Below are 14957 nucleotides of genomic sequence, written 5' to 3'. Positions count from 1 at the left end.
AACTTGAAATATGTATTTAGAGAGGTGATAGAGTCTTTATTCCTATTGCATTGTTACAGTGTAAGTATAGTAACTATAAAATGTTTACAGTCAACTCCTAATCTCCAGTTTAAGGAGAGGTGGGATAACCTTAATAGATTAAGCTTACTTTGATCAGTACAGCATAATTTATTTGTCTCACCCTTTGAGGTAGTTATTAACTGAAAAACTCAGTTTTTAAATACATGTGGCTTAAGACACTATTTCTATCACTATGTCAGTCTATTAGTTAAAAATGGTAACTTCTATGTCTGCATTATTTTGCCTCTACTACCCTATTATGAGCACCCTGTCAGAAGAGACTGTGCCTGGAACCTCTTCCTATTCCATATGAGGTCTTAGTTACCCTTTTTGATAAAATATTTTCATTTAACTTGGTAAATGAATCGGAAGAAGGAAAAGCAAAATTAAATGAATTGGTAATTATTGAGTACTTACTAGGTACCAGGGAGTTTGGAAAGCATGATCAGCTACATTTAGATGAATGAAGCAACATAAAATATCGGCTTTGGAAACATACAGATTGGAGTCAAGTTTTGTTTCGAAGGTCTCAGATTTCTAAGTGTCTTAGTTTCCAAATGTATAAAAATAGGATATGAGTAGTATCTTATTTATGGGATTGTGGTAAAGCTTAAATAAAATCTCATCTGTTATAGTCCCTACATGTGGAATAAGTGCCTAAAAGTAAAATAGGCGTTAGTTTTTGACTAGTTGTATCAGTGTACTGTTTTCTCAATAATGCTGCATAACAAAACATAAAAACTCAGTAGCTTGCACTAATAAACACTGATATTCAATCCCCGTCTTTTAGACCAGCATGGAATTTGCCAATGTAGACTGTGTTTGACTAGACTTGGTTCAGAACTGCAGGCTGAGTACAGGTCTGTTCCAGGTATTTGTCATCCTCTTTGTCCAAGTCAGTGGCTACTGAAATACATTCTTCTTATCACAGAAAATGGTAGAGCTAAAGAGCAAGCCCAAATTCAAAAACACATTTCAAACTTCTGCTTAAGGAACATATGCTAACATCCCATTGACCAAAGCAAGTTATACAGCCAGGTTGAAAGTCAAAATGTGAACATGGGGGAAAAGAATAAATGTTTGCTAAAAAGTGATTCAATCTGCCATAATAGCTATTTTGGCACATAGTTTCAATCTGTTTTTAAAATGCAGTTACTTCAATATAAGCTATCTACATCTGAAAATCTAAAGTTGGACTAATTTTATTTAAAAAGCTATACAATTGACTTAAATTTAAATTTGCTTATGAAAAAAAGAAAGGCTTGGGATTCCTGGGTTGCTCAGTTGGTTAAGGGTCAGCTCTTGATTTGAGCTCAGTCCGGGTGGTTCTTAGGGTCCTGGGATGGAGTCCATTATTAGGCTCCACATTCAGCAGGGAAACTGCTTGAAGTTTCTCTTTCTCCCTCTCCCACTGCCCCTCTCCTTGCTCTTGCATGTGCACCCAGTCCCTCTCTAAAATAAAAAATCAATATTAAAATTTAAAAAAAGGAAGAGCTCAAATAAGGTATCACTGAATAATTATGAAATCCCTGAAGATAAACAACAGTATCAAAAGATAGACAAGTGACAGTCATGAATAATATATTTAATAAACAACCCAAACCTTTCTGTTTTATGCTATATGAGAAACCTTGTTACTATTGTGTTTTAGAGAGTCAAAGGAAACAGCAGATAAGGACCCAGTTTTCTGTGTCATTATGGCAGTTGGAAGCCAATTGTTTTTCTATTTCTTAGTGTAATATTCATATGTGATTTGGTCTTTTCTACCCGCTAGGCTTTACCTAGTAATAATCATTCCCTTGAACAATTATTTTTGGGTGTCTACTCTATGTCAGGCTCTGGGCTAGTTATTGAAGAAATAACCATCGACTCTGAAGAGCTTTCCAAATAGGATGTTTCCATTACATGAGTGTAAAAATGATCGATTTGTTTAAATTCCACAAAGCCATGAATGAAGAACAAAAGACATGAGTTGGAAAAGGTTAAGTGTATCCCTGAACATTCTGTATGTCTACCTGTGTGGCATATTCCCAGGAGAACACAGAATGGGACAAAACTGAGGGATCCTAGGTCAACACTAAGGCTACATGGGCATACTGTAGGAGTCTCAGTTGGGTGTTTAGTGAGATGTTTCATTGATTTAGAATCCTTGTAATTTCTGTTTCTCTTGAAAAATATTAATTAGTAGGTATTTATTGATTTTGAGGCCTTGTGCTGAGTGTTTCCACACACCTCAATTTGAATGAGTCTAGAGTAACCACACTTAAAAAGGCTAAAAACTGAAAGTGCTTCAAGTGGGCCTCTGCTTCTGCTTTCCAAGTCCATGGGTATGGGTGAAGATGGTAAGGGTAACTCTTCTCTAAGATAAAGTACATTCTAAAGATGTTCTGTGAGAGACTCTGTTCATTGGACAAAGACACAGAATCAAGTGATTCCTCTACTGAATTAATATATAATGATCTCAGTACCCACATGGAAATGTTGAGTGGGGAACTATACTTTCTACTAGTTTCTTTTATTTCTTTTAAATAGCTTCCAACACATTTTAGTTGTTCAATGACAATTAGGGACAACATGGAAGTTTGTACCTTAACTCTAACTAAGCCTTGTGCTGGATTCTATCTTATCATCAACCTCAGATCTCCTTGCAGAGAGAAAAGAAGAGGGTTGGTACAGAGTGCCTTCTAGAATTGTGATTAATGGTGTGCCTTCTTCTATCATCTTTCCACCTTAAACCCACAACCTGACTTTAAGTGTACCCTATAAGCACACACCCCATGCTGCATTTTTGCAAGTTTTACCAAAAAAGACTCCATTTTCTTCTAATTATCACCACAATAGCTCCTATTATGGTTTAACCCTAGTAATTTAGTTATATTTATGCTGCTACAATGAACCAAATAGATAATAATGGATACTGATGCAGCCGAGGGTTGAAGCAAACTATAATTACACAAGCTTAATGAAATTACCAGAAAAGGCAGTATGTAAAAAACATACTCAGATTAAGCAAAGAAAAAAAACTGAATGTTTCACATTCCTAAAACTCTGCCTTATACTTGGAAATTCCTGGACACCTGGGCATGTGCTTTCTCTTCTCTTCCTTGATTCCCGGTCTGTGATTTCCAGACTTACACCATCATATTCTGAGCTTTCATCTTCTATTTCCCAGTGTCTAATTGTATTTGACAAACCAAGACAAAGAGTTGCATGACTTATAGAGTAAATCATATGAGACAATTATTTGGCAATTCCGTTTTGTCCTAAGTGCACTGAATTAAAATTTAAAATCAGGAGTTTGGTCAAGATATTGGCAACCAGATCCATCAAATGAGGCAGAGCTCATGGCCAGAGCTCCTGAGAATAGCAGCAAAGTTACCACACTTGTAAATTAAAGTCATGGCCAGTTAACATCTCAGGATGAATGAACCTGAGCCAGAAATTGCTTTTGTGAAAGCCGATATTTAACAAGTAGTGTATGGTAGGAAGAAGCAAAGGGGGTGGGGATGTGGTTATCATGTATTAAACAATTGGGGTGCCTGGGTGGCTCAGTGGGTTAAAGCCTCTGCCTTCGGCTCAGGTCACGATCCCAGGGTCCTGGGATCGAGTCACGCATCGGGCTCTCTGCTCAGTGGGGAGCCTGCTTCCTCCTCCCTCTGCCTGCCTCTCTGCCTGCCTCTCTGCCTACTTGTGATCTCTGTCTGTCAAATAAATAAATAAAATCTTAAAAAAAAATAGTGGTCCTCTTCTGGAATGATTTAGAATAACTTTGGGAATCAGTGAGACAGAACTAAAAGAATCTTATATTTCCTAGTGTTCAGAGACCATTTTCAGTTCATTGAATAATGAGATATGGTACAGAAAAAAAGACACACATCTGTCTCAGTATTTCATATTTTTATAATTATCGTGGCACTTTTCCTGATTTTCATTTGTCTCTGAGGGAAATGAGGAAGCAAGAAGAAATGTGGTTTCCACAGATCGGCTGTGACTTTGAGAAGTGAGAGAAGGAGATCCCATGGGCTTCACATTCCTCACCTGATGCTTATCCATCCCAATCTCTTGTAAACCTGAAGAATTCTTGTATCTCATAAACTACTTCCACAGTTACCAGTTTCTAAGAAGGAGGACATCCTTAATACAGAATCAAGTCTTCATAATAAAAATACTCCTAATGGCTTAGGGGTCATGTTAAATTATCTGTGGCTACTCAGGTTCAGTTGGCTGAAATTCCAAAAGGTCCTTCTAAAGAGATTTCTCTCATTCTCCTCATTGTTGAATAGTTCTCAACTATTTCATGCCCCAGTAGGCCCACATTCCTATTTTAAGTGCATATCTGGGTAGCAGATTAAGAGAAAAAGGATAGAGGCAATGTTTAAACTTGCCAAAAGGATTTTTTTTTTAATTTGACTACCCCCACCCCACACCATACCGTGTCTCTTCCATCAGTTCATAACTAGAAATAACTCTTGACCAAACTGCATTTTTATGCTCCCTGATGTATTTCATATCCTCATCACTCACTTTCTGTTATCTCTACTACTTTGATCCACAAACTGCCTCTTTCTCTACCAGGTGAGCTAGCTTTTTAGCTGTAGAGGGATCCAGCTGTTCATCTGGGAGTTATTTGAGTCCCCAGTATTAAGAGGTGGAGCTGCTGTGTTTTGTTTCACCTGCTATCCTTTTTTTTTTTTTTTTTTTGGTCTTTGTAATTGGATTTCCTGATGAGAGTGAAGCTGCAGTAGGGACAGATGTTCTTAAAATTAAAAAAGGAAAAAAAAGATTAAGGACCAGAGAGAAAGCATATAAATACGGGGGTGATTTGCATTGTTTAAAATGAAGTTTGTGTATTTTGGATTTCATATACATTTTTGATTAAACCAGAGTGAGCCCTGGACTCCAACAAAACTTCACTTTCTTGCAGAGATAGGAGAGAAGTGGGCATGAGGGAGGTTTGCCCTTTACCCCTGGCAGGTATTCTCTGCAGCTCATCCCCAGAGTGTCAGGGACTCTTTAGGAAATCATCCCTGCTGAACTCAATCAAGGAGTTACAACAAAGAGAAGTTTGTGACCAGATAGAGTTAAGAAATGTGGGTTCTTTCTTCATTTCAAATGTTTTGACTCTGGCCAAAATAGGATACTTTTGCCCTCAGTCAGATTCTGATTTTATGCCATAAATAAAATAAAATACAGTAAAATAGAATAAAGTAAAAAATGAAATAAAACAAAAGTTCCCTTGTGATCTTCTAATCACAAGAAATCACAGTTCTCAATTATTAATCTTCCTCACCTATACACATTGGTTGCATCCATCAGTTTTATCATGAATTTGGCTTAAAACTGAAGATACATCTTGTCTTTCACTACACATGATGGATTCCAGATGTCCGGACTAAATAATGGTGCTCCCCTGTAGACATAACGGACCATAGCAGCAAAGTAACTAGGCAAAATGAGCAAACCAGGCACTGCAAATGATCTTAATTATTTCAACTATGAGAGAACAGAAAAGCACTGGTAATACAACAAACAGCTCTTTGAAAGAGCAAACAAAAAGCCCTGGTAATTTACATTTAAGTCAGACCTCTCTCTGCAAAGTATAATGTGTGTGGAATAATTCAGGAAGAAATCTAGCACCATACTATTTTCATAATTGGCATTCTATGCCAAGTCTCCAGCAGCAAGTAGCATATAAATCATAATGCTAATATTGGTCTGATTTTCAATTTTTTTAAATGATATTCTTATAGTCAAAGTATTGCTGAAAATATGAATGTGCTTTTACATCATTCAAGATGTCTCTTGTGCTTCCAGCATTTGAAAAGGCAGTTAGAAATGTCATAACTGAGGTGAGTCAGATTTATACAGCATACAGATATATAGATGTATGGAATCAAATCTATATCTTTATTTCTACTTTCCATGATTAAGAGAAAGTACAGCTGATATTCTATTTGGCATAAAATCACCAAAATGCAGTCTTCCAGGCCTTGGAAAATAGAGTAAAATTGTAGTTCGTGTCAATGCTTCACCAAAAAGGTGAGTTCTGGCCTAGCAATCTTTTGTGGTTCTGTACTATGCTGTAAATTAATCTGTCCAAATCATTGACACTCTTCCACAAAGCACAGGTGGCAGTCTCCTTTCATGCACACCAAAGAGAGTGAGATAAAAATAAATTGTGCTGCCATTAAAAACATGCCAAAATAATATTTTTCCCATCTGCTAAGCCCAGCCCCTGTGGTAAGTGAACTAACAGGTTTCCACACTCACACTTGATGAACAGACACCACAAGCAATTAATTAACATTAAAACGACAGGAGTCCATTGGGTTTCTCTCTTTTAGACATTAATCAAAGCCAAAAACCAAACAAGTACCTTATATAACACTCAGACTTGTGGGTCTTCAGATGTGGCTTCTCTAAAGCCCATTTCTGTCTAAACATTTGCAGCAAAGTTGGTCTTCTCAACAGTCCTATCAAGAAGGACTCTATGTCCTTAGGTTCCAGGCTGCCAAAGCCATGGCCAGCAGACATATCTCAGCTCGGCCTACCTCATTTTCCTGATATGCACACTAGAAACAAGGACAATCCAAAGGCAAAGTCTATTTTTGCAATGAACCTGTTAGTTAAACTTTACAGTTTCATTCCCATTAAAAAAAAAAAAAAATGCATGCCAGATAAATATGTATGTTTTAAAATGTTCCTGTGGGGAGTAATAGAAAATCCAAAAAAAGATGAGTCTTGGCATTAAAAAGCTACTAATTGGGGCAACTGGATGGCTCAGTCAGTTACGTGTTTGCATTTGGCTCAGGTCAGGATCCCAGGATCCTGGGATTGAGCCCCAGGTCACATTTGTGCATCCATCGCCTCCTTTCTCATGCTTTCTGTTGCTATCTCTTTATCTCTTTCAAATGAATAAATAAAATCTTAAAAAAAAAAAGCCACTGATTATCTGTAATCTCATCATACTTAGGGTATCATATGCTCATCATTACTTAGGATAATGTTAAATTTTTTCCCCCATTTTATTTTATTTTATTTTATTTCTTTTCAGTGTTCCAGCATTCATTGTTTATGCACCACACCCAGTGTTCCATGCAATATGTGCCCTCCTTAATACCCACCACCAGGCTCACCTAACCCCCCACCCCAAACCCTCCAAAACTCTCAGTTTATTTCTCAGATCCACAGTTTCTCATGGTTTGTCTCCCCCTCCAATTTCCCCAATGTTAAACTTTAATAGAAATAGTTGGTGTGTGGTTCAAAAATAAGTTTGAGTAAATGGGTATATTAGAAAATAAGAAATATAGCAAAGTATTCTCCAGCAAAGCCCAGGCCAGGAGAACATGACTAGTAAATTATTTCAGACTTCTAAGATAGAATTAATTCTTTTTTTAAAAAATAAGATTTATTTATCTATTTTAGATAGAGCTAGCAAGAGAGAAAGAGAGAAGTAGGAGCAGAGGGAGAGAGAGAATCTCAAGCCGACTCTTCTCTGAGTATGGGTACAGTATGACCCAGGCCAGAATCAAGAGTTGGGTACTTATTCTTCTATTTCAAAGAACAGAGAGGGAGGCAAATCATAAGAGACTCTTAATTATAGAAAACAAACTGAAGGCTGCTGGAGGGAGGTGGGGGGGGGATGGGTTACCTGGGTGATGGATATGAAGGAGGAGATTGAACTAATGAGCACTGGGTGTTCTATGCAACTGATGAATCACTAAATTCATCCTCTGAAACCAGGAATACAGTATATGTTAATTAAATGGAATTTAAGTAAAAAAATTTTTAAAAACTACAAAGAAATATGTTAATTCCTAACAGTCCTTTTAGAAATCCAGCATAAAGTGGGGCTTCATGACTTAAAAATTGGAAAGAGATCAAGATTTGATTATTGGAGGCAATGGATAAAAATAAATGAATTGATCCCTCTCTTTATTTATGGCTCTTCATTTTGAGTTGAGTCTCAGCAGGTAAACCTAGGTGAAGGAGTCAGGGAATAGCAGACTTGATAACATAGTAATGGAAAAAAGGAATAAATAGGAGAGATATGACATGTGATTATACTTACAAATAGTATGTCTGCGCGTCATTAAAAAGAGAGACATGAGGGCCTGTTCTGTTAAGCTGTTGTGTCCTAGTGCTCTAATAATCCTGACAGGACTGAAGGACACTTCAGGGAGACCAGATAATGGCAGAAAGAAGGCTCTAGGTGTTTTTTACCCTCCCTTCCTTTCCCTTCCTTCTCTTTCCCTCTCCCTCACTCCTTCCTTCTATGCTCTCAATCTGTCCTTTCTTTCCTTTCCTAAAGTTTTTCTGGGATGCTAATAGTTATAATGGACCCTGTAAGTAGAGCAATCTCTACCTGATTGCTTATGCCAACTCTTCTTCTTGTTGGATGGATATCAGAAGGGGAATATGTTTTGAGTGAAGGATCAACCCAGAGGAATCACTAAAAACAGATCTTCAATAGTTATACAAATATCTGAATACTATCTATATCTATCTTCATGTATCTTTATCCATCTATCTTCTGTCAGTCTGTCTGTCTATCCATCTCCATTCAAAGCCATTCTATTTTAGTTGCTGCCATGAGCATCTGTAGCAGATAGTATTTTCCAAAGATGGCTACAATAATATCTCAGCTGCCACATGTTCTTCTAGAACCTTGCCATTTCCCCATCAAGAGATGAAGTCTAATTTTCTTCCCCTTGATTCCATAATAATATGCATACTATTCTTGCTATAGCAACTAACTGCTATAGTATATTTATTAGTATAAAATATGCTAAAGTGACTTCACAATTAAAAGATAAATTACAAGTGCTATTTTACAGCTAGCAATTTTCTCCTTATGATTGGAACCAAGTAGATGACCTAACTTACATTATTTTTACTTCCTGCTATCCAATAGAATATGGCAGAAGTAACACCACTTAGAATATGGCAGAAGTGTGACTTCTAGTGCTACATCATAAAAGGTGTTACAACTGGGACACTTGCTTTTGGAAACCACATAAGAACCCTGACTATCCTAAGACAGCTATGCTGGCGAGCCCATATGTAGTATGGATATGTAGTTAATGGCCTCAGCTGAATCTTAGTCAACATCATAACCAAGACAGGGGAGAGAACCTTCTTGAACATTTAACCCAGTCAAGTTTGAAGATAAAAACTGCAGCTCCAGGTGGTATCTACTGTAATTGTATGTGAGACTTAAGCTAGAACTATGTAGCAGATGCTTTCCTAAATACCTGACCCACCAATTATGAGCATGTTTTCAGTCACAAAGTTTTGAGTTAATCTGTTAGTTAGCAAGAGTAATAGTAACTAGAATGTAGTAATAGTAACTAGTCCTCAGCATTTCCAGGAATGACTTCTAATTAAAGTTTGCTGGAATGAAGCACACACAACTTTAGGGACAAGATTGTACAGAGAAAGTTAAATGCAATTATATTTTATAGGAGAAAAGTTTGGGATCATACACTTCTGAAATCATCTTTTTTTTTTTTTTAAGATTTTATTTATTTATTTCACAGACAGAGGCAGGCAGAGAGGCAGGCAGAGAGAGAGGGAAGCAGGCTTCCTGCTGAGCAGAGAGCTCGATGCGGGGCTCAATCCCAGGACCCTAGGACCATGACCTGAGCCGAAGGCAGAGGCTTTAACCGACTGAGCCACCCAGGCACCCCTGAAAGCATCCTTTTTAATGTCAAAGGTAACTAGGCATGACAGCTATTTCATTTCCTTTGGTGTCTGGTTTCTCATGGAGAAATAATTGAGTTTCCTACCCTACAATATTCCTTATATGGTCAGAATATTAATATATTATGATATCCATTCAAGCCACTCTTTTTTCTATGTAAACTGGCCACATTGATCTCTGGGGAGAAAAAAAATCAAGCGAAGGAAGGAGATGAAAGTACAAGAAATATAGGTGAAGAATTCAGATGATACTTCAGAATGTCTCTATTTTCACTTTAAGAAACTATCAAGAAGAACTGTAGTTGGCCATTTTATATTATCTTCACATTTTTATAATAAATATCTACATAGAAATAAATATTGCTATGAGTTTTCCAAATGTGCAATTTACTTTTTAAAATTGGTTTTGAATATTTTTCATATATTCATATATTATTATTCATATATTATTCATATATAATATATATTCATATATATAACCTAATCCCTATTTTCTTAGCAAATACCTTGGAGTACCTTGACACAGTTATTGAATATATAGAGTTTCTTTCTATACTTTCTTTTTTCACTCTTTAACCAATTGTCTCAGTGTATGGTCTTGAGCTCAAGAAAATAATCGCATTAACCTTTGAGTCTGTTATTTTATTAGCTATAAGCTGTGAAGTAATCTATGATTCAGCTTGCTTATACTGCTCTGCCCTTGTTGGGGGATGATCTAGCTGATGACAATCTGGCAGATTTATGTCCAGGGAGAATCAGTCCCACCCTGTGTGGGTGTTGGCTTGAATGGCTCTAGTCCCCATGGGGCAAAGAGGTCTTGTCACCTCAGCAAGCAAGGAGGGCAAGTTGGAGCCAGCTGACATCCGTCAGGAACTCCACAGCCAAAGGCATGATCTGAAGGGAAGAACTGAGTTCACTGTCAACTATACTAAATTGAAAGGGAAAAATAATGTAAGTTAGGTCATCTACTTGGTCCCAATCATAAGGAGGAAATTGCTAGCTGTAAAATAGCACTTGTAATTTATCTTTTAATTGTGAAGTCACTTTAGCATATTTTGTACTAATAAATATACTATAGCAGTTAGTTGCTGTAGCAAGAATAGTATGCATATTATTCTGATTTGGAAATACAAGTGAAGTAAAAATTTCATTTAGCCATTAAATGCTTTGATGGAGTCTTCATAGAGGAAGTGCTTAGAACCAGAGGATCTAGAGTCTAACTGAGACCCTCAGTCATCTTACACACATACCCTCTCTCTAACTACAGAAGGAAATACCTTTAAGGACATTTCTAGATACAAGATTCTGAATCCAAGGGGGGGAAAAAAGGTTTTAATTAAAGAAATATTTTGAGTCCTGAATAACATCTTTATTTATTTAGAATGCTTTTGAATTTATAGGGTACTGATTTTCAAGTTAAACAGCTGCTTTTTAGATTGGAGTCTTAATTACCCTTAATCTAACAAACTTGTAGGATAAAGGAAGGTACTCTTTTGTACAACAATCATCTCTTGGAAAACAGTGCCTTTATGAGTTTAATGTAAATGATTTGGAAGCATAAAAATTTGATTTCATATTAGTTGGGGGGTAATGTATACTTAGGCTTTAATCAAAACCCTGGTAATTGGAACAAGAGGTGGCTATATTTGAGAAAACCAAAATTGACGTTGGAGTCACGTGTTTCAGACAAATGCACTTGTGATGCATAGTATGAACACTGCAGAATACTTGGTGTTTATTTTTATAATTGGATTTACCTTGAGATCAGAGTGGGTAGCTAATGTTGTTTGATAAGTTATAGGTTAGAGTCTAATAATGTTTAGGCTTAAGGCATCTTATGGAGATTCTGAAATGCTATAGTTTTAAATTTAGAAGAGTTAAAAAAATAATTTATTTTAATAGCACCAACAACCATAGGCAGGCAGAGAGACCGAGAGAGAGAGAGAGAGAGAGAGAGAGAATCTGTGTATACCTATTTGAAAGACAAGAGGTCCTTAGTGTCAGTGAAGGCCCAGTAAACTAGCTAAGGTAAGGAGACCCTGCCCTGCAGGCAGGAGTATGTTTGCATGGACAGGTCAGCTGTGAGTCACCATTTTGGGGTTGCTGGCAGGCTGATGAAGTCAACTCAGATCTGTGCTCTGAACAGAGCAGTATCTGGGTCAAAATCCAAGCTCTGACTATGTAAAGAGGAAAACAGGCATGGACAGGTCAAGTAGTGAGCAAAGGTGTAGTATGAACTCAAACCCATAGCTCTCAGCAAGAGTAGGGGAATTTTAGCTTAGGGTTGGGGTGAACTAGCAAATAGTTTTCTTGCTGGGAGTGTAACCAAACTGTCCCTGCAGTTTCTAACAACTTGGGGACACATTTTGATTTGTGCAGCAACTTCTAGATTTTTCTGAACTTGGCTGGGATGGTTGGAAGACTCTTGAAAATTTTGTGGTAGATCATCTCAGCATTGCTTTTCAATGAACACATGAATTTTTGAGGATTTTGTTAAAATAGGGTTTCTGATTCAGTAAGTGTGGGGTGGGGTCCAAGTATGTATATCTCTGACAAGTTCTTAGGCGAAGCTGGTGCTCCTGATGCCGAGCCCATACTATGAGTGGGAGAGAGACCAGCAGTTCTGGCTACATATTATAATCACATGTGTAGGGTTACCAGATTTAGCATACAAAAATACAGGATATCCAGTTAAAATTTGAATTTCAGGTAAGCAACAAATAATATTTTACTATAAGTATTTGGGATAAATAAAATATTTGGGACATACTTATTCTAAAATTATTTCTTTTCATCTGAAATTCACAATTATCTTACCATTATCCATTTTGTTTGGCAGTCCTACACAAGGAATATTCAAAATACTAGTGCTGGAGTTCCTGCTATAGATTCTCTTATTTAATTGGTCCAGGGGTTAGCCTGGGCATGTGGACTTAACAAAAATCCTAAATGACTAATGTGCAATCATGGTTGAGAGTTACTGATTGAAAACTCCCCCTCTTATTAATCAAGTGAGAAAACTGAATTCTAAGGGATTGTTTAGTCTGGCCAGTGAGAGAATGGGGATTAAAATTTAGGGTTTCAGGCACTCTTTCCCTATACCCCCTCCATCTTGTATAAAAGGCTTTAAACTCTTTTAGAAGCTTAAAAGGCAGCCTCATCTGGGAACTTTATTTGGTGCTGGGTCCCTGAGGTTGTGGGGGTTTTCTTCTCTCATTTGAGTTACTCCCTTAAACCCCTGCAAGCCTCATCCTAGCTAAGCATTCAGAATGCATTTTGAAATCTACCTACTGTGAATCCCAATTCATCAACGCTTTAAAATTCATTTATTCTCATTCTTAACCTCACATCTGGGAAATTTAAAAAACAATGGTGTCTGGGTGTCACCCCTAGAGATTGTGATTTTTAATTGATTTGGGATGCAGCCTAGGCACTGGAATTTTTGGAAAGCTCCCTCTGTGATTCTAATATGCATATGGGGATGAAGAATACTGTTCTATCAGACCTTTTAAATGCAGTGGACCTGGGGCCTGTGACTCTGAAGTTGTCTGTAAGTGGTGGGTCCAGCTGAGCCCATCACAGATGTGTATAAATCAGCAACTTCAAAGGCTGGAAATACTGAGCTTGACTGCAGGGTAAACCTGGAATGCCTCATATGTTATTCTTTCAAGACTTGTCAAAGCATCTGAACCCGTTCTAATTAAAAAATACATAGTTTCCTCAGATTCCAACATCTTAAAATACCTATATGAGCCTTGTATGTATTTCTACAGGCCCTGGGATATTTTGTTTCTCTGATGGAATGCAGAGTAAATAGTTATTGTTTAAAAAATAATTTAAAAAATAAGTAGGGATTGGGAGGGGCCAGCTTTTGCTTAACCTGAGCTTTCTAACTAAGCAATTTGAAGATCCTAGAATATCTCCCCCATTCCTAGTCCTTCCTTGTGATCTTGTATTTTTCCTACTCATCAGAAGAAAGTAGACCAGTTTCCTGATTTAGAAACAGCTGCATATCAGGCCTTACATGAAGAAGATTTCTTAGGTTAAGTATTTGGCAGAAACTAGGACAATAAACAGGAAGACTGTGTGCTTTCTTCCTGCTTTCTCCTTCAAGAATTGAAATGCACTCAGCAAGCCATGAATGAATCACTCCTCTCTAAGGTGGACAGATAAGGGTCTTCTGAAGTTTTGAAATTCCAGAGTATTTTTTCTTACACTTGTGAAGGTCATTCATGGTTCTTCTGTAGGAAAACAGTTTTCCTGCCTATCAGGAAGTGGTAAATAATTAAAGCACTTATTAAATTAGCCTGATACCATTATATTAAACTACCCCATTACATCTCTGTAAGCTTGGTGGATTTACTCGGGTTTAGATGACTAGATTACATGATTGGAAGTTCACCAACTTGTCCCACCCAGCTTTCCCAAGTCCTAATCAAAAAGTTCTTCACAACTAAGATAGACCACCACCCATGATTTTGTTGCACGGTTCTGGTTTAATTATTTAAGTCAGATGGACTTTGATTCTACTCCTTTGGGTTAATTGAGAGAAAACTAGGCTACACAGAGGGAAAGACATTGACTCAGTACAAGGCAATTCCAGTTTTCCCATCAGCTTCAACCTACCTGTAGGTGCTTAGAGCCATCCTATAAAGCTAGAATATATAGAGACTCCACAGTGCTTTGTTCAAAAGTGCTGTAATTATTATAGAATTATGATATGTGCTTTGTAAATACAAAGAAAAAAAACAAAAAGGAAAGATGTCCATATTTATTAGATCTCCTTAAATTGCTATTTGTCATAAAGCTATATTGAGATAATTGTATTATACAATCTCTTACTTTTCCTTTCCTCTCTTCTACTTGTCAAGCACTTCTTTGTTTCCTGGGTGGGTGGTATGACAAAATTAGAAGTAGAAATTATCTTTGGACTACCTGGGTTCTAAGCTCCTGTTTTATAGAAGAGTTGAAGACTCCCAGACAAGCATGAATAGGAGATGACCAGTAAAGAAGTTAAGACCAATGAAAAATTTATTGTGTTGTATCCAAGAGTATAGAATGCAAGCTTGGGTTGTGTCTCTTAGAATTTGCAAAACCTGAGTTTGGGGCAGAACAGCTTGCAGAGTTTGGAACCAATGTTTATCAGTCGGATTTGCAGGCTCAGATAAGAAGTAGGTTTGTAAGGTTTAATACGT

This window comes from Mustela nivalis (genome assembly GCF_964662115.1).
Source record: "Mustela nivalis genome assembly, chromosome: 8".
Classification (NCBI taxonomy): Eukaryota; Metazoa; Chordata; class Mammalia; order Carnivora; family Mustelidae; genus Mustela; species Mustela nivalis.
This window is presented reverse-complemented; position numbering follows the sequence as displayed.